The sequence below is a fragment of the Cupressus sempervirens genome, chromosome 10, assembly GCF_028749045.1.
Source record: "Cupressus sempervirens isolate cs-2001-9-10 chromosome 10, ASM2874904v1, whole genome shotgun sequence".
Taxonomy (NCBI): domain Eukaryota; kingdom Viridiplantae; phylum Streptophyta; class Pinopsida; order Cupressales; family Cupressaceae; genus Cupressus; species Cupressus sempervirens.
In genome coordinates, this window is record NC_143127.1 from 45,255,372 (window position 1) to 45,281,119 (window position 25,748).

Below are 25,748 nucleotides of genomic sequence, written 5' to 3' on the forward strand. Positions count from 1 at the left end.
ATCTTAAAAACTTATCAAAAGCATTAAGAAATCTCCAGAAAATCATTGATTGCCTTTAATATTCATTTTAAAAAGTTGTTTCACGTCTTATGGACCTGGCTATGACTAGTATAGTAATATAAGCATAGGTTTCTAACTAACTAGTAATTTCTAAATTGTCTCTTACGAAAAGTATGGGAAAAAACCAGATTCTACCAATTCTCAATGTTCATTCTACGAGCATTAATCATAAACAAGCAAAAAGAAAAAAGGAAAAATAGAACTATCCATTTTTATGAAAAGTCAATTCATTCAATTTGGCTTGATATTCCTCAATTACTGTGTCATCATTCTCATCTAGTCATTCCTCAATGGTATTCAATACCTCCCTATTATCATTTGTGCAACACTCATCTCCAAGTTGGCTTGAGTTGGCCTAGTGGTGATTCATTGTGCTCTCCAATGAGAGGTACCTCCCAAATATGAGGTAGTCCCATACAATATCACCATATGTTAACCCATACACCTATGGCTAGTGTTGTTGACTATAAAAGCCCCCTTTCCCTTTCCCATCATCCCCCTACCCCTGGCCTCTATCACTCTACTTTTCATGTTGTAAATATAACATTCCAAAGTGTTTTTGGCCAAATGCTTCTTTTCCATATCTTCATCCTCTTTACAAAATATCTATGCATCAGGAACCATTCTATTAATCTCTTCTTTACCCAGTCTCTCGCACTCATTTGTAATAGTTACTTGATTTTTTCTCCCTGATCCCACATCCCAGGTCGAGGCTATGAGAATTCCCTCTACATCCAATTCAAAGAAAACTCTTATATCATGCACCCTATAATGGGCAGGTGGAATCCCATTTTTCACAACCTATTCCCTCAAACTAAATAAATCAGTGAACTTATTTCTATGTAGATTTTATTCTTAAAAAAATTCTTACTAATTATAAAATTAAAATTTGACATTATTTGTTGATTATTATTGTTAAAATGAATGTAGTTAATTTTCAAACCTATTAATTCTCACCATCTATAGAATTAGTTATGGGATTAGTTATGAATTGGGTCAGTTACAGTGCTGAAAGGAGAGGGGGGGTCATTGATTGAAGTCAAGACTTTAATGACAGAGATATGGCATGCACTTGAGATTTTATAATATTGGGTAAGTCTGGTCTGAGGCATGGTGCTCTGGTCCCCTAGTTCGTATGCACCTCCCATTATTTGTGGGGTCACCTTCATGAATGAGATGGAGAAACAAAATGGACCACTGGTCCCCAACTACAAGTAGAGTAACACAAATAATGAGATCATGGAGAGTGTGTACAAGTTAAGAAGTAAATCAAAGTGTCAGAATAATAGACATTGTGCAATGTTGTTTTGTTACTATTGTCTTGTTGTGGGGGATTGGCAACAGGAAAAAGAGGAACTATACTTTTGATGTGTGCCTGGAGGCATCGACTTGGAAAAGATAGAGAAAGAAAAGGGAAGGAGATAGCGAGGGTTGTGGAGATGTGGAGTTTTGTTCGGCTTGCAATTGGCTTTTAGAATCAGTGTTCAGCTCCTACTTTTTAAGGTTTCTTGCCTGAAATAGAGGTAGGCATCATTTTAACCATTATGTGTGTACATTTGAAATTCTACTACTACCTAGGAACATGTACAGTCTTGGTGTCGGTTGTGTATTTTTTCCTTATTTTTATGGGAGAATCGGTAAGATTAAGCTTTTTAGTTGTCAAGATTTTGTGTTCAAAACCTTAGACCTTGCCTCTCTTTGCCTACCGTAAGAAACCTAGGGTTCTTGACATGAGTAGCAATGTCAAATGTTTCTTTTTTTTTAAGAGTAGGAGAGTTGTCTTCATTCCATTCAACCTGGATATAACAAAACAACACATTTACTTTCTTAAACTATATCAATTCTTGTTTGGATTGTGGATATGTATTCCTATAACTATAAACTTGTATTCAAAGTTAAAATTAACCGTAACGTGTTAGGAGGCAGCCAAAATCTGTTCTACAGACAGAGTCCTTCACAACATTTTCTTACTGAATCTTGCTGTATTTTAAACATTCTTTATTCCTCAAAGACTAAACGTAGGCTTGTAAGCCTTAAGCAACTTTGGAAGAGCTCATAGCTAGAGATTTCTTAGTGATAATTGTAATTGGATTCCTTAAAGCTATTCCCATCTCTTTTCTTGGATACCTATAGCAATGAGTAGACCTTCTATTATTCTTCTTGCTTCAACTACCCAAAAAGCATTGAAAACTAGAAGATACCATTTTGTTGTTTAGGGTTATTACCCAAATATTGCAAACTAAATGTTGAACTACTCCTTCTAATTGTCCAGTATGCTGGTTGATGTTAACTTCCAAAACAAAACTCTTCTTAATGTGCAAAGCTTAGATTTAAACAAATGAAATGTGGCATGTGATGGTAGAAGTATAGTAAATGTTGAAATATATAGTAATTAGCAATAAGATAAATGTTTGGTAAATTGTTGATGTTTCGAAGAAATTCGGCTTCAAAATGTATTGTTGTCAATGTTATGATTTCGCCAATGAAATTCAATGTATTTAAGGTTAAGTAGATTTTGGTGCTTTTCATTCTTTTGTTCTTACATATGAGCGTTAAATACATTATTGTTGGGTGTTTGATGCCTAATTACAATATTGATATGTTTGACTGCAAAAAAGGATAAACTATTTTGATGTGATATCCAAATAAATCCCACATATTAGAATGTACTACTGCCTAAAACTTTTCAGAGTTCAAGATGGAAATATGTTTCTTGTGGTTTGATTGTGGAAGTTGTTACTTAATGCTAACTGTTATTACTATGGATATCCGTGTAAATGGACTACATCTTTTTCAAGGATATAAAATGTGTTTTAAATCTTATCTGACTACTCAAAGAATGAACACCATGCTTAATGACATAGACTGAATGTAAGCATCAAGGGTATGTACTTCTTAGCAACGTTGTTTTACTCGTATGCCTATATGTTGGTAGTGCATAGTGGAAGTAATGGTGTCATGTTTGTTGTGTATTTATGTTTTATGAGAGGAATTCAAGATAGGATAACATATTTTGAATACTAATTGATAGAGAAAAGGTTTCATCATTAGCTATGTGAATGGCTTAATATGTGCATAATTATAACATGTGTAAATAGAGAGTTGTTGGTAATACTTGTATTTCTCTTTGAAAGTTGGATTAAATTTCTTGCTAGAGATGAGCTAAGATGCTGTAATAAATTGATCCATGATTAATGGACTTTATGGTTATATCCTTGTATGTAGATGGGTATATGGAGCTTGATGGGGATAAACCTTGTCATATTTTTACTTATTATAAATGATGGCAAAGGGTCTGTGATACTGATGTGATACCTAACAAAATGTTATTTTCTATCTTGTTAACTGATTAATGTGTAGCACGATTCAATTACTCTTCTAAGTTTTACTTGTTTAGACTATTTCATTGTCGGGTTGGGTATCTTTCATGTCAAGAAAGATTTTTGGGAAGCTTAACAGCTTCATGGTAGGGTGGTAAAGCACTCCTACAATATTCTTGCCCTTATGTTCTTAGACAGGTTCTGGAGCTCATTTCAACTTAGTCATCATGGTTAGACAATCTGGTATCTAGTAATTGGTATCTGGTATTGGTAATCTGATAACAAAATTATAGTTCTTTTTAAAATGAGGATTTATGTATATGCATTATTTTTTGTTAAAGTTAATGATAGTTAATCAACTAATGTTGACTAGTCAATATTCAAAAAAAAAAAAAAAACTTTGACTCTCGTTGAATTTTTCCACATTTTATGGAGATTGCTGACGTGGCATTTATATTGCAAGGGCAATTTTTACACCATTTAAGTCAAATTCACCTAGCAAATTGTTGTGTGCAACCAAAGGTCTCTCGCCTTCATAAATTGAAAACCTAACACTTGTTTGGTTATCCTTCGGCGTGGTGACAGACGACTCTTTTTGAGCGGGAATGGGAGTATTGCAGAGAACTATTACTTTCATGACGCCATTCCAAGACTCAAAGGAGTGATGTCCACCAACACCAAGTTTATGTTTTCCTTGTTTAGTGCAGTTGCTTGCAGAGCTGCACCATAAGCAACTGCTTCATCTAGATTTACACTTTTGCAGAGCTCCTTTCCCTCAAAGAAATGACTTGGCAGTTCTTGCACCTTGGGTATGCATAAAGAACCTCCTACCAACACAACACCATTTATTTGGTGTCTACCCATCTTGGAGTCTTCCATGCATTGCTTCACTAATTTCATGCAATTTTCAAACAAGTCAGCGTTGAGCTCCTTGAACTTGGCCCTCCTGATCTTTGTGTGGAAATCTTGGCCTTCATTCAGGCAATCTATGTCGATTACAATCTCTATAGCTGAAGGAAAACTTCTTTTTTCCCTCTCACACTCTGAACATAGTCTTCAAAGAGCTTTTGGATTCGTACATATATCCATTTTGTATTTTTTTTGAACAAATGAACACAATAATTGAGCACCCTATTGTTGAAATCCCCACCCCCCCAATGCATGTCACCTCTAATAGTTTTTACTTGAATCTTACCTCTTTCATGAATTGTAACAATGGAGACATCAAATGTGCCTCCTCCTGTTAGAAGTAGTCAAACGCATGTGGCTGGTTAGTTACAACAAAACTGCCAGTCTGTCATACTTCCAGCCATTGACTGTTAGTGCTGTCAAAATAATACCAGATCCTCTGCAATGTATGAGGAAGTTAGTTTATTTTCAACAGAGAGAGAAAGAAATTGGTGACAACAGATAACAAAAATATTTCATTAATCTGACTGCACACAATGTGTTACAATTTCTCTCTATTTATAGAGACTTCCAACACCTATAGGTTTGTAGAGCTTCCCTGAATTCATGTTGAAAATAAACTAACTTCCTCATACATTGCAGAGGATCTGGTCTTATTTTGACAGCACTAACAGTCAATGGCTGGAAGTATGACAGACTGGCAGTTTTGTTGTAACTAACCAGCCACATGGGTTTGACTACTTCTAACATCCTCCCTTAATTTCTACCACTAAAAACTATTTCAGTGGGAGAAATTACAATAAGAAATTTAAACATGATAGGTCCTGACATTAAGCCTTTTGAGGTACCCATTTACAACATAGAAAATTTATTTTTCTTGTTAAGTGGTTTTAGCTTACCACAAACTCTTCGAAAAAAAATGCTTTAGGATCTTTCACCCAAACAAGTGGTTTTTGTTTACCACAAACCCTTCAAGACTTTTAGGTTTTTCACCTAAATAAGTGGTTTTGGCTTACCACAAACCGTTCAATAGATTTACTTAAACAAATGGCTTTGGATTACCACAAACCCTTCAAACTTCACAAAACCATTGATCCAATGATAGGTAAACCAACTCTAAACTTTTCTCTAGCATACTAATATTGAGTCCATATGAAAAATAATCCATCTACCGAGTCACATGGGTACCCAGCTGCTGTGCTCGCTAGTTCTCTAGGAACATTTTTCAGATACATGGTTCATCAATATAGTAAACAAATTTGAAGTGTCGGGTACAACCGATAGTACACCTCTTGCTACAACCATCACTATTGTGATCTTCATATTGCAAACATTGACTTCAATGATCAACCTTTCTTTTCATTTGACAACAACATATTTTCTCTAGCTTGCTCCAACTTGCATTTCCAGAACTCTTTTTCTCTATCAATTTGTTGAGGTTCCTCAATTTCTTTATTTACTAACCTCCATAAAGCCTTCTCTCTTAGAGCATTCTTGACTGCAATCTTCCAATCTGCAAAACCACTTCCATCAAAGATAGGCAAAACTTCATTTGAAGAACCCATGTTAGCAAAAAAATCAGCCTTCAAACAAATCTAGCAACATTCCAGCAGCATAACAACCCTGCAACCAAATATCACTCCAAAAAAAAAATCAGCCGTACAAACAAACCATTTCCAGCAATATATTTTCCTTCAACAAAACCCTCTAGCAATATTTCTAGCTGAACTTCTAAATGAATCTCCAGCTGAACTTGGCTAAACTTTGCTCTGATACCATATTAGAAAAAAAGAGAGAGAAAGAAATTGGTGCAGTCATATTAATGAAATATTTTTGTTATCTGCTGTCACCAATTTCTTTCTCTCTTTTTTTTTTCTAATACCTCCAAGGTCAAAAACTAGAACATTTATTGTTCCTTCCTCCAATGTGCCAAAGCCATAAGTTATTATTGCAGCTTGGGTTCATTGATGATACGCATCACATTTAGCCATGCAATTTTACCTGCATCTTTAGTTGCTCGCTTTTGCGAATCATTAAAGTAAGCAGGAACGGTAATTACATAATTCTTTACATCACTCTAGAGATATTGCTTGGCTATCATCTTCATTTTTACTAGGACCATGGACGAGATTTCTTTAGCTGCAAATAATCTTTTCTCACTCTTATAAGTAACTTCAACCATAGGCTTGTCATTCTTACCGAGAATGATTGTGAAAGGCCACAGTTGTTTGTCAGACTGCACAAAGGGATCACTGTATCTCCTTCTAATTAATCTCTTGACATCAAACACTGTGTTGGTAGGATTGGTTGAAATCTGGAACATGGCAACATTCCCAACGAGTCTTTCGTTGGAGGTGAAAGCAACCATGGAGGGAGTGGTTCTGTTACCCTGATCATTGGGAATAATTTCAACTTTGTTGTGCTGCCACACTCCCACACAGCTATAAGTTGTCCCCAGATCAATGTCAATATCCTTATCTTTGGCCTTTTGGTCCATGTTAATTCTGCAAGGAAGAACAATATTTACAAAATTTATAAAAGAAAGTGTTGTTGTCAACTCCTAGATGAAAAATAAAGCCCTCTCATAAATGCGCGCTCTATCCATTATATATTTTACATGAGAATAAGAAGAGAGTTTAGAAAATTTTCACTCAATGTGACTACTCTATTGTCAGTTCCTAATTGAAATATTTTTAGAATGCAAGCTTGGAAGTTTGCAAAAGCTTTATAAAATGAAGCGAAAAGGTATGGAGAAATCAAAGAATGGAACAGAAAGCAAAATAAATCATAGAAAAATCCAAATGATCATATATAAAAGTTAAAAAAATTACACAAACAGAGCTGTTGATTTTTATTGTGCATAGAAGAATAAGATAAAACAGAGACCTATTCGTTGGCTCCTCTAAATTACTGCTATAGTGAACTGTGGTATTCGCTTTCATACAAAAGGTGATTAATGACTTGGAAGACTTCCTATATATGCCCGCAAAGAGATAAATTAACGAGCATCATCGGTTGGAGAGAAAATCTGAGAATAAAGACTTTCCAATTAATTATTTGAATATGCCTGAATACAAAGATTGAAGAGTATTTGAGAGTGTGATATAAATGTTGCCCGCATGAATGGACGGACCATTTATGAACAAAACAGGGTAGACATAAGAGATTTTGGATTTTGCATGCTTGAATGGTCCATCCACTACAACGAGCAGACTGTAAAATTCAATGTAGTCAATCCACTGTTGCACAATACAGTGGCTTTGTTTCCATAAAGATGAATGACTATTTGGTTTAAAGCTATAATCCGTGAGTTTGTGCTTTCCACTTTGCTAGTGCGGTATAAGAACAATGTAAAATGTACATACTCTACAGTGATTTTTTTAGCGACGAATCTTCATCCATTGGATATTTCATCTTTGGGAAATTGCAATTTGGTGAATAAAACGTAGATATGGGGTCAACCACATCTTGAGATATTAAATAATTTGGGTTCAAATTTCAAGGTAATCGTTCATTAATTTACACATAATTGGTCTCAAATCCTGGTTCAATCACCAGTGTAATCTACATTTAGAATACAATTATTTTAAAATTTTCGCCAACCTTTCCCTAATGTTTTCTTATTGGACAATGTTATTTCGCCCTTTAAATAAAATAATATTTTCCGTCGGGTTGAGCATTGCCTACAATTTTACTGACAAGTGTCTCCAACTACCCATGTTTAGCCAACTATTTTGGTGTTTGGGACACGTGTCCTAATTTTGAGAACATTTAGACTTTACGGTATGGAGTTTAAAATTAGGCCCAAAATAGATCTGAAGCCATTGATCTATATTACATTGACGGTCCTAATTAATTCCTTTCACCATAAAAATGATAATATTAAAAGTGATGACGACTAAATTGACAATAAAAAAGGACACATTATTAATTGAATCTTAACGGATTGGCATGCTACAAGTACACTATACAATGTACACTTGACATGTGGGCCATAGACCACTTGTGACTCTGTAAATTCACCAAAAAATTAAATAATCTCTCTTTTGAAATTGACATATTAGCCAACTATATCAATATTTTGTGTTATATGAAATAATTAATTTCCTCTTACATTACGAAAATGTTTGACCAACAAAAAAATTGCCTACATTTATTTTCATACCAAAAACAATAAAAATAATTCACCACAGTTATTATTAAATTTTGATATGAAAAGGAAAATTTCACCAATAGAAAATAAATTTCTCCCTTGCCTCGAATGAAAAAATTGCCCTCGATTAGAAATTTTTCTTGCTATTTAATGTTGAATTTGCCAGCATTTTACATATTTTTCTTGTGAGGGGTTTCTCAAAGTTATCCCTGCTACTCTATTCTAGGTATTTCAAAAAAATTGTGCGACAGTTTTCTTCCTTAGTTGAAACAATGTTTTGTGAGATAATTTTAACTAGCCTGGTTACTTAAAATAAATAAATAATTTATGTAACCATGTAAAATTATTTGTGATGGGGATGTGCAACACCTTTTAAAAGATTTATAGAAACATATTTGCTAAGGATACAACTTATCTTTTTATATGTCATCTACAATTATATAATACTTAAGAACACAATATGTGAAGCACATTCTGAACCACTTTGTGATGGATTTTTTCTATTCTTGTTTTGGCTTCCATTTTCTGCCAACAATCCAATTTGAATCCAATCAAAAAAATAAAAAAGTGAAAAGTAATGATCACATACGCATCCCTATTCTTGTCTTCTACAGGGGTAGCTAGTAAAACATGCCCAATCCATCTACAGGAATGTTTTTCACTATTAACAAGAGCTCTTGGAGAGCTAGAGTTCTTGCCTAATGCAAAGTTTGAAATTGATTTAATTTAATATATATTTAATTTCATTTTGGAGAAATGCAAAAAAAATATCAATCCAAATTGATTTAATTTAATATATAAAGATTGAATCTTAGTTTGTACAAATTAAAGAATTCAAAGTCCCATAAGAGAGGCTTAAATTTGCAATTGTTAGGTGTATATGTGAAGCCCAACAGTCTTTCATCTGTGTGTGTGTGTGTGTGTGTGTGTGTGTGTGTGTGTGTGTGTGTGTGTTGGAGGTTCATTATTTATATTGTATTTTAAGAATTGAAGCTACAACTGTGATGTAAAGTTTAGACTGTAACATTAATAAGAGATCTTCCCTGCAGTGTGGACGTAGCCACAATTTGTGGTGAGCCATGATAAAATTGTGTGTTTGTATTTTTCCTCTTTGTTGTTGTTCTATTCTTTCTCAGTTTGCACTTTCAACGAACTTCACAGTTGGTATCAGAGCTTGGCATAGTTGTTGGAATTGATTTTGGTATTTGAAAATCTAGAGTCATGGAAGATTTGCGACTGCGAAAATTCTCAGGACAAAATTTTAGTTTGTGGAAAGTTCAGATGTATTTGTTGCTAGTCAAGCAAGACTTGGTGGTAGCAATTGATGGAAAAGCAAAGAAACTAACTATAATGAAGGATGAAGACTAGGACAAAACTAATGAGAAGGCAAAGGCAACAATTTGTCTTTCTTTATTGTAGAATGTTTTATTCAATCTACACAATGAATCTACAACCAAGGAAATTTGGGATAAACTTCAGAGTATGTACGAAATGCAAACAAAATATTCATCATGAAGAAGCTCTACAAGCTGAAAAGGAAGGATGGGACTGTGATGTCAAATCACATAAACAATTTGAACCTTTTATTATGTCAAGCAACCTTAGTTGGCATGACACAAGATGATGAATCTAAAGCTATCATCTTGTTGTGTTCATTACATGACAGTTGGGATCTCGTTGTTACAACAGTTAGTACATCTAGCTCCTCAAAGAACAAGCTGGTCTATGATGAAGTAATGGCAACTCTACTTAGTGAGGATGTGCAAAGAGGCAACAAGGAATCTTCATCTGGTGAAGCCTTGATGGTCGTTAGCATTGAAAATAGAGGAAGAAGCCAAAATAGGGGTAGAAACAATCATCATAGAAAATCAAAATCAGCTAGATGCTCGAAGTCAAAGGAGAGGAAAGGAGGAGGCTGCTAGTTTTGTGACAAAAGTGGTCATGTGAAAAAGGGCTGTAGAGGTTATAAAAGAGCACAAGAGCAAGTGTGGGAAAGTCAAGCCAAAACTGTCTATGAAAAAGATGATAGTGTATGAATTTTATCTACAATTGAGACTATTTTAGCCTCATGAGTTTTGGATTTTGATGCATCATTTCACACCTCTCCATGAATGAAATAATTCTCAAATTATCAAGAAGGTAAGTTTAGTGAAGTATACTTGGGTGATAATAAAGCATGTGAAATAGTAGGCAAAGGAAATATTTTATTATCTTTGAAAGGAGTTGTTAAATGGCTTTTAAAATATGTGCATCATGTTCCAAACCTAAAGAGAAATTTGATTTCTATAAGTTAGCTATATGCAGAAGGTTTTGTCACTTCTCTAACCATTTCATTGAAAGTCACAAAAGGATCCATGTTAGTTACAAAAGGAGACAAGGTTGGGAGTTTATATGTTGTAGAAAATATCGGTGAAGTGGGGGCTACAATGATAGTTGAAGATAGCAATTCAGAATTGTGGCATCAAAGGCTCGGTCATGTGAGTAAAAAGGGCCTTAATGTTATGCATAAAAGAGAGCAATTACCGGGGCTGAAATTAATTGACTCACAATTTTGTGAACATTTTCTCTATGGAAAATAGAAGTGGGTTAGCTTCTTAAGGACCAAACATGAAAACAAAGGCACACCTTTGACACTTGTGTATTCCGATGTGTTCAGACACATTGAGGAAAGCTCTATTGGAGGAGCAAACTTCTTCCTTACCTTCCTTGATGATTTTGAAATTCTTTTAGAATAACTGAGAAGGGGGGGAGGGGGGGTGAATCAATTATCCAAGGTCCAAATGTATAAATAAAACTTTTCACAACTTAGTGAACCCATAAAACATTCATATCCATGCATGCATCCATAAGAATATGCAATCACTAAAACTTGTAGGTTACTATCAAATCAACTTGCAAAAATGTAAAGCATAAAACATAACAGATTCATCAACACACTTGACACAATGATTTATGTGGAAACTCAATTTGAGAAAAACTATCAATAACATGCTACTCCTTTTCACTCTTCTGAAGTGATGCCCTGAGAAGGCCAACCCTATTAAAGGTTACAATACACACTGTTAAATGTGACCCAATTAAGGGATTTCAATCACCTTGTTAGGAGTGAGCCTTGTTAGAGGACTTTAGACCATTCACTTGGAATTCCACCTAGTTAAAAGATTTACAAATGACTGTTAGGTCAACATTAATCCAAAGGATTTACCCTAAACTAATACAATTGTTAGAGAGTAATAGTAGAGATTTGATTTGATACAATTTACAACTTCTATTGTAGATTACAGATCTCTATTTAGTCTTCAATTTTTCTTAGCCTTCATACTTTACAGCTTCGATAGCTTGTTCACCCTTCAAGCATTCATCTCCTTAAGCCTTCTTGCTTAATGTGTCATTGCAGATTCTTCTCTTAGGTCACTTGATGAAGCAAAACCCTTTTGAATCCTTATCTTTCTTAGGTTCTTACACATGAAAACTTTTCTTCATGACCAAACATTCCTATAAATAGAAAATTAAGATATTTTTCTACTCATGCTCCATTGTCCAAATTTGGGTACAATGTATCTACCCCATATCTCATATCTCTTCTAGAAACTTCTCCTAGAATCCATTTGAATTCACCTAAAAATGGTTTACATGAAATTCTATGCCATTAACTCATCATCCTTATCTTCCATCTAGTTTACAAAATCCAAGAAAACAAACTTGTCAACTTAGATTCAACAAATCTTTGATCTTTTAAATAATGCAATATCTCAAAATTATCAATCTTCTGATGCTTAGCACATATTGTGTTACTCGACATCTATTGTAAAATCACTCAACAGAAACTAAAGTTTATTGGTGCTCAACATCAACTAAACTTTACTCAGCAACAACTGTCTTGCTCAACATCCACTAGATTTTTCTTTTACTTGGCTCCAACTGACTTTCTACTTGGCTTGTATTGACTTTGTTTGGCACCTACTATCCACTCGGTCAAGTTTGGCAGAAAAAATTTGTTTAACTTGTTCTTCTAAACTTTCTCAGTGTAGCCAACATTTATAATCTTAAGTAGATTATCAATACATCATGTCATCACTATCTTAATTGATCCTTGTACTTCATTACATAATCATAACTCAACCTTTCCTCTAGGTGCTATTGTTACCTCTTATTGATAAAATCATCTTCATCAATCAACTAAGTGATAGTACTTGAATCTTATAAGAAATTTTTTTACCAGCAAATAACAAGTTCGACATCAATGACAAAACAATGATTGAAACACATAATCTTCTTCAATAATCTCCCTCTTTCAATTATCTCTCTTAGCAATGATCTTTTCAATCAGATCTCAACAATCTCTCTCTTTGGCATTGATGGAAAACAAAACTAATCAACTAAGTCAATCAAATTGATGAACATTGTGTTCAACCAAACTGACTAGGTTAAAATAGTAAGACAATACCAAAAGGAAAACTTGTATTGATATCTCTCCCTCTATTAGCAACTTTCATCCATCTTCTGATTAGGTTACAAAACTCACTCTTTCTTATAACTCCCTCTAAGTTCCTTTTTCTATGTCCCTCTTACTAGGTAGATTAGGATTTCTCCCTCTTTCTTATATTCTTCTCTATCTCCCTCATCATACATGTGCATTCTTCTAATCAGCAACATCAACAATTATCTAATCTCCCTCTGATAATGATCAATTTAATGTATTTTCTCCCTCTTTGACTACAATGTCAAAGACATATCATATTTTTATATTAAACATGTAGATATAGGCTTTTACATTTTCTTAAGTTTCTCCCTATGTCACCTTGCTTGTGACTGATTTAAAATTCTAGCTCTTTGATTATTTTAGACAGTTCTTAAAGTAGGATCCTCTGCATCAATGTGTAACATATGAATATCAGCTTGTCTAGTGCAGGACACTTCTCTTGTTACTTAGATAGCCTTTGACAGGGGTATCACCCCTAGTTTACCTCTTAGATACTCATGAGCATCCTTAGGTAATGGTTTTTTGAAGATATCAACAATTTTCTCCTTTGTGTTAACATATTCCATCTTCACCTCTTTATCTTGAACTAGCTCTCTCAAGTAATGATACTTGATTGCAATGTGTTTTGTCTTTGTGTGCATCACTAGATTCTTTGTTATATTGATAGCACTTGTATTATCACAATACAGTATCATTGGTTATGTGACTTCTTCCTTCATTCCTTTGAGTAGTTGCTTGATATATACAATGTTTGTGCAATTCAGAAAAACATCAGCATATTTAGCTTCAGCAGTAGATTGTGAAGTACAGCTTTGTTTCTTGCTAGTCTAAGTAACTAGTCTCTTGCCTAAGAAAAATGCTCCTCCACTGGTGCTCTTTCTATCATCAATGTTTCTAGCCCAGTCAGCATCAGTTTAGGCTCTCAATTCAAATTTTTCATTCTTCTTGTAGTATAGACCAAACTCTTCTGTTCCTTTTAGATATCTCATTATTTTCTTTACATCCATTAAGGGATTTTCCCTAGGATTATAAAAGAATCTTGCAACTATCCTTATAGATAATGCAATATTAAGTCTACTATGTACTACATATTACAATTTGCGAATCATAGACCTGTATAATGTTTGATTCACCTTAGCTGAATCATCATTATTTGACAATTTGTGTCCTGTCACCATAGGTGTGCTTACTAGTTTGGAATCCTCTAATCTAAAATTTTCTAATATTTCCTTGACATACTTTGACTAAGTGATGTATATATCATATTTCATATGATATACTTGCAAACCCATAAAAAATTTGATCTCTCCAAACATAGACATCTCAAATTCTTGCTTCATCTGATTTGAAAAATCCTTACATAAAGCATCTTGACCTCCAAATATGATATCATCAACAAATATTTTAGATAACAAAATGCTTTTTCCTTTTTCTACCTTTATGTATAGATTTTTGTTATCATCAGTCATTTCAAATCCAATCTTCATAAGATAATCATGAAGTCTCTCATACCATGCTCTTGGTGCTTGTTTCAAACCAGATTGAGCTTTGTGCAGTCTACATACCATGTTCTTATTGTTAACATTGACAAAACTTTCTGGCTATTCTATGTAAACTTCTTTCTCTAATATGTCATTCAAAAATGCAAATTTAACATCCATCTGATAAACTTTGAAACCTTTGTATGCAGCATAAGCAAGCAGATTTCTTACTCCTTCCAATCTAGCAACAGGGGCAAATGTCTCTCCATAGTTAATTCATTTTTCTTGTGCATATCCATTGTAAACTAATCTTGCTCTATTTCTTATGACTTCACCATTTTCATCTAACTTTTTTCTAAACACCCACTTGGTACCAATCACATTTTTGTCTTCTGGTCTAGGAACTAAACTCCATGTTTTTTTCTTCTCTATTTGTTCAATCTCTTCTTCCATGGCTTTGTACCAATCAACATTTGCTACTGCATCTTTTACTATTTTGGATTCCTTCAAGCTTAGCAAACATGTTTCATGTCTCAATCTATTTCTTCTCATTGGCCTGACATCTTTATCTCCAATGATTTGAGTACTAGGATGATGTCTTTTGACATATTTGGACAATCTTGGCTCAGCTCTTGTTTCTTCATTTTGTCTTTCAACTTTAGAATCACTGTGTATATCTCTGTCAAGTATCTTAGCATCTCTTTCATGTATACTAATTTCAGAATCAGAATGTGTATGCATTTCATTCTATAACTCAACATCGGAATGTGGCTTGATTCTTGAATACAACTCAACATTCACAAGATGTGACTCGATAGTCACTAAAACTTACTATTGGTTTGTAGCTTGATTTACATCATCTTCTTTAGCAGGCATACCTTCATAAAATTATACAAATAATTTGTATTCTTTTGGTTCTTTCATAGCTTCAACCTCCTATACTTTTGTATATTCATCAAAGTTCACATTTGCACTTTCCATAACTTTGTTAGTGTTAGTATTCAAACACTTATAAGCTATACTTCTTGTGGAATATCCAAGGAATATGCCTTCTTCACTTTTTGCATCAAGTTTACCATTCCTAAAATCTTTTAAAATGTAACACTTACTTTCAAATACCTTAAAAGTATTTTACATTGGGTGAGTATCCATACCATACCTCAAAAGATGTTGAATGAGTACCTTTCTTGATTTGCACATGGTTCAAGGTATAGATAGTTGTACTTACAACTTATCTCTAGTATTTTAGAGAAACATTCTTCCCCATCATGAGTGATCTAGCACAATCCATTATAGACCTATTTCTTCTTTTAGCAATCTCAATTTGTGGAGGGGTTTTGGGGGTAGATATCTATCTTTTGATTCCTTTGTCATTATAAAACATCTCAAACTCATTTAATGTGAATTATCCTCCTCTGTTAGATCTCAAACATTTTAGACTCTTACTTGTTTATTTTTCAACTCTTGCTAAGTACCACTTAAACATTTGAAAAGCATCAAATTTTTGTTTTAGAAACATAACTATCATCATTCTAGAATAATCATCGACAAACAACATAATGTACTTATCTCCTTTGTAGCTTTGCACTTTAATTGGTCCACACAAGTTAGTATGAACAATCTCTAGTATTTCTTTAGAGGTATAAATTTTACTCTTAAAGCTTAATTTTGTCATTTTGCCTAATTGACATTTTTTGCACATTGTATTATTAGGTTTCTTCAACTTAACCAAACCTTTAACTTTCTTCATGTTACTGATACACTTTATCAAAATTAACATGACATAACCTTGTGTGCCAAAGCCATACATCATCAAATTTTACAACAAGATAAGTATCATCATCTATATCAAGATAGAATAGATTACTTCTAGTTTGATCACCTTTTCCAATCAGTTTCCCATTTGTGTCATATATCTTAGCAATCTTGTTTTCAAATTGAACCTTGCATCCAAGATTGTTCAATTGTGACACACTCAAAAAGTTATAGTTTAGTCCTTCAACATAGTAAACATTATCACATAAAATTTTATTTGTAATTTTGATAGAACATTTCCTTTTATCAAACATGGTGCATCATTACCAAATCTCACACTATTTCCTTCATAACAATTTAAGGTAATGAACTTACTTTTGTCACTAGTCATATGATGTGAGCATCCACTATCAATGATTCATCTATCATTTTGTTGGCATTAAGTTAGTACTGCCATTAGTGACAACACTTATCCATATCAGTATAGCTACCAAGCTCAGCACTTAGTTTCCTACACTCACCGAGCATTCTAGTGTTAACCAAGCTTCGAAGAGTTTAGCACTTTACACTAAGTAGAACAGTGGCTATCGAATGAATTCAGGCAATGTGTAGACCAGTAATGTCTACTAAGCTTCATAGTGTCTATCGAGCAGTAAGTTTGTGCCATATAAATTTAGTGTAAATAGAACATTGGAAGAAGTAGTGTTTACTGAGTGAAGCAAGGTAAACTCAGTATGCAGTATCTACCAAGTGACACTACATCTACTGAGTCACTAGTGATCACCGAGTTTAGAACTACTTAGAGTGATTAGTATGGATTGATCCTTCACTTCTACCAAGTGTATGATGATGTCGTGTAATGCAGTAGATGTCGAGTATCAGAAGGTCACTGAGTCAGTTCAGTGAACCCAAGTTATTTACTATTGGGTCGACTTTGTAATGTGTTGTTCACTTTTATTTTGGCTAACCTTGCAGTTTTGTAAATTGGAAAGGTATATATGTAAGATGTATTGTAAGACATCATTGTATTGAAGTGTCATTATGTAATTTTGAGAAGTGCATGCGAAGAATTATCAGCAACAGTTTAAGGAATGCAGCAAGGTCAATACAGAAGCAGAAAATTCATATTTATCACATAAGGTGATCAGTACATAAAGGATCTTATCAGAAATTAGTTGTAAGTAGATCCACTACTTCATCCTAATAGGTGAATCAATTTCTAAATCTTTTAACAAGGTAGACTTAACAGTCTTTTTGTATAAATCTCTTAACCGAGTGCATACTTCATTGTATGTTTGTGAATCCTCTGACAAGGTGGACCTAGAAGTCTTTTGTGCTCCTAATAGGGTAGATCACCAGAAGTGGTCAATGTAAGCCTTAATAGGCCAACTTTGTGTTGCAGTAGTGAAGTTTTGTGGGTATCATCCCCACCCCAGTTTTACTTTCTATTTGGAAGGTTTCTAGGTCACCAAAATATTGTGTTCTTTTGTGTGATGAATATTTTATCTTCCAATACTAATGTATGAAGTAGTATAGATGAATTTATGATGAAAATTTTTGAAGTTATTGATTCACCCCTCCCCTCTCAGTAACTTGTCATATCTTGAATATTTCCAACAATTGGTATCAGAGCATTGTGGTTCTCAGGATAAATTTTAACAGCTTGAGCAAAGATCTAAGGACAAATGGAGATATTTAGACTTGACAAGGCAATTGAAAATGAAAGACTAGATCTGGAGATGGCCATAGCTTAACTCAAGGAAGCAAAGGAACATCTTTCCCAATCCCTAAAAACAAGGAAGGATACTACTATAAGGTGTTACACATGCATTGAACTCAGTCATATAGCTAAAAATTACATGAATATAAGAAAAATTGAAGATGAAAAGAAAGCAAGGGGTAACAACATAAGGAAACAAATGAGGCAGAAATGGATTCCTAAATCTATAGAGGATACAAGCTCAAATCATGGTAGTGAAGTCACTCAAGAAGTGGGTGACTCCATCCTCTCAAACAAAACTTCTAAGAATGTATTGGAGTTGTAATCAATAAGAAAATCATAAGAAATTCCAAAAAATATGAGGAATGCAAATGATACAATCAGTATCTCAGATACATAGGGATCACAAAAAGGTTATCTTTCATCAAGTTGCATCAGACTCCACTGAGGAAAGTTGGTTCAAGACCTTACCGAGTGAGGTTGGGAGTAAAGGAAATTTGGTTTTTTTTTTTGAGTTGATACTCTTGCCGAGTTAGGTCAGTGGATGATAGTTTGTCACGCACTATGTCATAATGGCGTTGAGCATTTATGAAATTTTTTCAACAAAAGGGGTAATTTTGACTTCATTTTTCACCGAATTCTTAGCATTTGAAGAGCAAAGTGATTTGAAAGAGCATTGTAGTGTTTGCAAGAAATTTAGCAGTGAGATCTTCATGAATTTTATCATTTATTGAGCAGCAATGGCATCTACCAATGGAAGTAGCACTAAACCAAAGAAGGGTTTTGAAATTCTGGTTAAGGGTATCAAATGGAAAGCACCATACTTCAAAATCATTCAAGCCATTGTTGAATCACTTGATCCTTACGGTGCTCAATCAAAAATACCACCAAAGGTGCTCCTAATTAACGACATAAGAACTCATTTTAAATGTATTGTTCAAGAATTAGGGACATTAGAAATGGATAATGCCCTAGCTAAAATGTGTGTTGATGAAGTTTTGAAACCCGAGCATAAAAATTTGGAAGCTAAAGGATTAACTCATGTCCCTCACATGCCTCAAAATTTCCAAGTAAAATGGATAAGATATATATTGATTCATTTCCATAGTGGTCAATTATGGTTGGAGCAATCCATTCTGATTACAAAGAAGATGATGCACAAGGTTACGAGTCTACCAATACTAAGCAGAGCTAAGTCAACCAAAACCCTAGGTCAGGAGGAACTACAAAAGAAAACCCTAGCTAAGTGGGATGGTAGAGATTTGAAAATAAATAATGTCACTAACATAGAGCTTAGGTTTGGGATCCACATCATTGCACATAAGATCTACTGCTCGAGTCGCTTGAACAATGTTCCTTGTGAGATAGTTGACCTAGCATACAAGGTTATAAAGAAGAATCTCAAATTTGATATGTCAGATGTGTTACTGAAGCAATTGAACAAAAACATTGAAAGTGTGAAGACTTCCAAGAATAATTCCTTCAAGTTCGGTTCATTGCTTGTTTGCTTATTCTTTTATGTTCAAAAATTATTTCCATCTAAGGGCACAATCATATGGAGGAAAGACACCCCTATTCTTTATCAGATAAATGAATTTATTGAAGAAAAGAGTGAAAACTTTGAAAGGGTGTTGGATAAGGCATTCAAGGAGAAAATGAACAATAGATTTTGTATCCCACCCAAGCTTGTAGAAGAATACAAATATGATATATGTTTCATGGTGGACTATGATAGAGTATACATTCAAGCAATCATACCAAGAGTGGCATGGGTAAAACCATTGCCTTATGAAATTAACATTGATGAAGCTAGAGACATGATTGAGGCATTAGTAAATGAGCCAACCAATCCTAATCTTCTTGCATTTGGTAGCCAAGAAGAGGATAGAGCTCAGTATCAAGATTCCTCAAGCTCTCAATAGAGGCAAGAAGAGAATTTTCAAATTGAAGACACTTAAAGGTCCTCTAATGCTTACTGAGGGCAAGGGTGAGGATGAAGAGGATGAATATGAAGAAGAAGAAGAATCAAAGAAAGAGGAACCAACGAGGAATAAAATTAGAGTGATTATCACCAAACCTCAAAAGAAACCAACTGCAGTGTTCTCTAGGAGAGGTAGGAAAGGTAAAACTGAACCTGTATTCATTCGCTCTCCACCTACATTTGAGGAAAGGATGAAACAGCTAAGAGTTGGAGTAGGAATCTATAACTTCAAAGTTCTCAAATATGAGACTCAGACTCTAGCTGAGCACAAAGAGATTGAGGACTTAGTCATGGAGAAGATGGGTATTTGGAAATACTCCCCTACACAAATTCAATCTTAAATCCATGTAGATCGTTTTGCCAAAATCCAAGTTAGATGGGAGAACATGGTACAAACTGTAAAAGACATCTTTGAACAATAGTTGAGATAGTTAGTACCAAATTTGAATAATGTAGAAGTGAAGAAGGTAGTAAAAGAGCATGAAGATAGAATGATTCTAAAGCTTAACACATGTTTCATATTAATGAATAACATTGAATTAGTGGTTAAGCATGCCTTAGATGTTTGGAGAGATGTATATCATCTCAACAAGCCATCAGATGAAACTATTGTAATTAAAGATGATGATAGTGATGATGATGATGATGATGACACTCCTTCCATCTCAGTTATTGCAAGAGAATTGCATGCTCTAATGGAGGAGAAGGAAGAAGAAGGAAAGGAGGATGAAGCAAAAGAGGAAGAAAAGGATGAAGATGATCTAGCGAGAATTGCAGCAGAATAAATTACATCTCTTCCTCACACTCCACCACATACTATCACATCTGTGGAGATAGCTTCTACTAGTGAGATTGTGAGCACAACAACAACATCAATTGCTCAATCTTCACTAGGCACCTCCTAGCTCTAAGTGTCTACAATGGAAGTGTCAAGAACTTCATCTACTGAGATGATTGTTACTTCTTCAACTACCAAGTTAGCTCCCTTTGCTCCTGCATCATCAATAAGTGCATCAATAAGTTCTACAATTTTGTTTTCATCAACTCTAGTAAGCTCTACAATTTTGTTTTCATCAGCATTGTCTACATCTACTTTGATTCTAGTTAGTTCAGACACTTCTATGGATATTCTACCAAGTGTGGCACCATTTTTGGGAAGTGTTTCAATTTTTGATCCTGTTAGTACTCCTATTAGCATTCAATCCTTAAGCCATATTCCATTTTTCACTGCTAGCCCTTCTATCTCTACTATTGTGTCTATTCTAAAGGTCAAACAAGCAATCACTGAGGTAAAACAAAGGCAACCATTAAAACTTTTGATCATTGGAAAAGAAATTGAAGAAGACATTGACTTAGACGCAGAGATAATAATACCTAAGATTGACTATGAGACTGCAACTATTGAAGAAATGAGGTTAGCTAGTCAACTCATAGAGAAGAAAGCTACATAGAAGTAGTTAAGGTATGAAAGGGATAAGGAGTACAAAATAATTGAAAATGCCAAGAATATAATTATAGATGCTATAGGTGTTGAAGTGGATTCCACTCAACATATTTTGATTCAGTTAGAAGAGGTTGTACAAGAGAAATTAATTGAAAAGGCTAAAAGGAAGTTTGATAACAAGGTGCTAGAGCATATTTCTCAGCAAATTGCAATCAAATAAGTGGAGTTGTCCACATTTTTGGGTAATTTTGAAAATTCTTTTAATAATGTTGCATCACTTTTTGCCAAACTTTGTAATGTCTATAGTTTTACCAATGGAATAAAAGAGAAGCTAAAGAAGATTGACATTGATATGCAATCAAGTGCATCAAATTTGTAGATTGATCCCTCTTCCAGGTCCTCTCATCACACCAAGGTGAAATATGTGGCAAACATGCATGTAGAACTTCTAAGATAAGAGCAAACTTGATTGATATTCAAAATATGGTTTTTCCAATAATGGATATAATGCATAAACATATTGCTCATTGCAAGACATTGGTCCAGGATCAAAATTTCTCAGTGGCTAATCACATGATCAAATTATCAATAAAAGTTTAGATTGTTCTCTCCACCTACAAAATTTTGCAAGAGAATTGGGATAACTCATTCACCCTCATCCTCAAGGTACATCAAGAGTTTCTATCTCATTTTGGTGTAATTATATAGATAGTATATGTAGCCCTTTGGCATTACTATCAAAAAGGGGGAGTGATATGTAATATTAGTATAAGTGAAAGGGGGAGATATCACTCAATAGAGTTATCATGTATATGTGAATATCTATGTACATAAGTATCTCGGTATATACATTATGTGTCATGAAGGAGATATATGTAAAAATGTATATGCAACAGCTTTACAAAGATCAATTTTGAAACATCAAAATTTAGTGAGTCAGATTATGTACATATGTTTTGGCTTTTAAGTTTTTTGTCACTAATGCCAAAGGGGGAGATTTTTGGCATTAAGTTAGTATTTCCATTAGTGACAACACTTATCCATATCAATATAGCTACCAAGCTTAACACTTAGTTTCCTACACTCATTGAGCATTCTAGTGTTAACCAAGCTTTGAAGAGTTCAGTAGTTTACACCAAGTAGAATAGTGGATACTGAGTGAATTTAGGCAATGTGTACACCAATAGTGTCTACCAAGCAATAATTTTTTGCCATGGAAATTTAGTGTAAACCAAGCATTGGAAGTTGTAGTGTTTACCAAGTGAAGCAAGGTAAACTCAATATGTAGTATCTATTGAGTGACACTACATCTACTAAGTCACTAGTGGTCACCGAGTTTAGAACTACTTTGAGTGATTAGTATGGACTGAGCCTTCACTTCTACCAAGTGCATGATGATGTCATGTAATGCAGTGGATGCCAAGTATCAGAAGGTCACCGAGTTAGTTCAGTGAACCCAAGTTATTTACTACTGGGCCGACTTTGTAATGTGTTGTTCACTTGTATTTTGGCCGACCTTGCAATTTTGTAAATTGGAAAGGTATATATGTAAGATGTATTGTAAGACATCATCATATTGAAGTATCATTATGTAATTTTGAGAAGTGCATGTGAAAAATTATCAGTAGCAGTTTAAGGAATGCAGCAAGGTCAATACAGAAGCAGAAAATTCATATCTATCACATAAGGTGATCAATGCATAAAGGATCTTATCAGAAATCAGTTGTAAGTAGATCCACTGCTTCATCCTAATAGGTGAATTAGTTTCTAAATCCTTTAACAAGGTAGACTTAACAGTCTTTTTTTATAAATCTCTTAATTGAGTGCATACTTCATTGTATGTTTGTAAATCCTCTAACAAGGTGGACCTAGTAGTCCTTTGTGCTCCTAATAGGGAAGATCACCAGAAGTGGTCAATGTAAGCCTTAACGGGCCAAATTTGTGTTGCAGTAGTGAAGTTTTGTGGGTATCATCCCCACCCCAATTTTACTTTCTATTTGGAAGGTTTCTAGGTCACCAAAACATTGTGTTCTTTTGTGTGATGAATGTTTTATCTTTCAATACTAATGTATGTAGTAGTATAGATGGATTTATGATGAAATTTTTTGAAGTTACTGATTCACCCCTCCCCTCTCAGTAACTTGTCATATCTTGAATATTTCCAACACATTTTTGTTCATACAATTCACAAGTGTAGTTGCCTCATCTTCATCAGCTTCATCCTTCATTGCAACATACACCACTTCATCATCATGTTCATCAAAATCATCCCTTGTTTCCTCTTCAGGAATGTAGCATGACTTCTTGCCTTTATCTTTGTAATCTTTGTTGTCATCTTCTCTTCTATTGTTGTACTTATCACCATCTCTATAGTTCTTTGTAAGAACCCCAAATAGGCTCTACGCTGATCACTGTTTGTTTCCCTGGGTGTAATAATTGTTTTTGGTTTGTTTTTGAATTTTTTAAGCTGTTTTTGGTTTTTTGAGTTGATGAAAAGAAAATACAAATATTGAAAACTAATCTACCTCAAATAATAACTCAAATCTGATCAAATTCATTTATTCAGATGGCTCCTAATGTTTGTACAATACTTATTGCTGGAGGCATACATTAAAAACATCATCATTAATAGTTGAAAAAAACCTGATTTTTGTCTCTGATACGCAACCATGCTACTGGTTGCTTCCTCCTTGGGCAACGCCTATCAAAAACCACAATATTAAATCTCTGATTCACTGTAGCGCTATACTATTCACAACACTGTAGCTGCTGTTATAACCCCTTCCAACCTGTAACAGATTCATCCAAATTCTTGCCTACTAAACACACTATTGACTCCAAAATGAAGTCAACTCACAGGCAAAGTTCAAGTGATATTTCACACCCTCAAATTGCATCAACTCTGAAGATACTATGTTCTCCACAGTCTAAATTCTTCTTAAACTTGTAGAAACCCTTGTTGCCACAACTTCAAGAAATTTCACAAGGCAAAGTTTTTAAGCAATTCTCATAACCTGCTCTTGAAGGAAGACAAGGTTTGTTTATAAGGACTTCTCAACTCCAGAATGAGTCTCCATGCTCAATGTGGGATAAAAGATATAATAATAACATAAAAAATGTTATTACATTAAAACTTAGAAAACCCCTTTTAATTTTTCCATAAGCTTGGACCCACAATTAATTGAAACGATGGCCCCTTTTATGATATCATGACCCTCACTTAAGTTATATATTATAACTTAACAATATAGGCTCAAAACCAATAATGTTTATTTTAACTAAATAAACATTAATATCTCCATTATTACTCAACATTTTTGAATGTCGTTTGGACTGGGAGCTAACATGATAGAACTGCATATGACCATACCCCTTTCTAAAAATAGCAGGGGTCTATCTTTATAACTCCAAAACTGCTAAAAATAGCCTGACCAAGCCAAACTCAAAGGAAAACTCATCATAAACAAACTCTGGCAACCCAGAAGAGTACTTTGCTCTAGTCCTTGGAGGATCTCCACACCAAGGTGACCCTCTATCCAATCTTATTAGCCTACGAGGGTCTCTGATAGGCTAATCACCAGCTAAAGTGATGTCTCTAGCTAGAAGGGGACATCATAGTCCGCCCTCCTTGAAATTGCTTGTCCTCAAGAAATCTCAACTCTGGATGCTGTAAAATCTCTTCGCTCTCCCAAGTAGCATCCTCTACCGAAAAATCCTTCCACTTCACCAAATATTCTCGGATGGTACGTTTCCTCAAGTTCCTCTCTCTAAAATCAATGATAGCCTCTGGTATCAAAAAAATTTTTCCCTCATCATCCAGGGGTGGTAGTACTGTAGAAGGCACAATATGATGCCCTAGTGCCTTTTTGAGGCGTGACACATGAAAAACATTGTGCACCTTGCTCTCCACCGGCAAGTCTAACTCATAAGCCACCTCTCCCACTTTCTTGATAATCCTAAATGGACCATAGTATCGTGGCTTGAGTTTCTTGGCACCACTCTTCTTGAGAGTGGATTGACGGTAAGGCTACAACATAAGATACACCATGTCTCCAACCTCAAAAGTCCGCTCAGTCCTCTTCTGATCTGCATACTGCTTTTGCTGATTTTGTGCCTTAGTTAGATTTTCCTTGAGAGTCTTAACAAGGTCTTGACTCTCCTGTAATAAATCACCTGCACTGGGCACTCTACTGTCACTCAAAAGCAGATCCATAAAATTGGGTGCCTCATACCCATACAGGGCCATAAAGGGTGACATCTGAATAGACATGTGATAAGTGGTATTGTAGCAGTACTCACAAAGATAAATCCACTTTACCCATGCCCTCTGTTGCCCTGCTATATAATTTCTGAGATATCCCTCCACCCATTTGTTTACTATCTCTGTTTGACCATCTGTCTGAGGGTGGTAGCTAGTACTCGGAGTGAGCTCTGTTGCACAC

General features: G+C 34.5%; 1 pseudogene; it reads right to left on the bottom strand.

Moving 5' to 3' along the window:
* Nucleotides 1–666: 666 nt before the first annotated feature.
* Nucleotides 667–6,786, bottom strand: LOC149532491 (heat shock cognate 70 kDa protein-like; annotated as a pseudogene).
* Between the last annotated feature and the right edge of the window lie 18,962 nt (nt 6,787–25,748).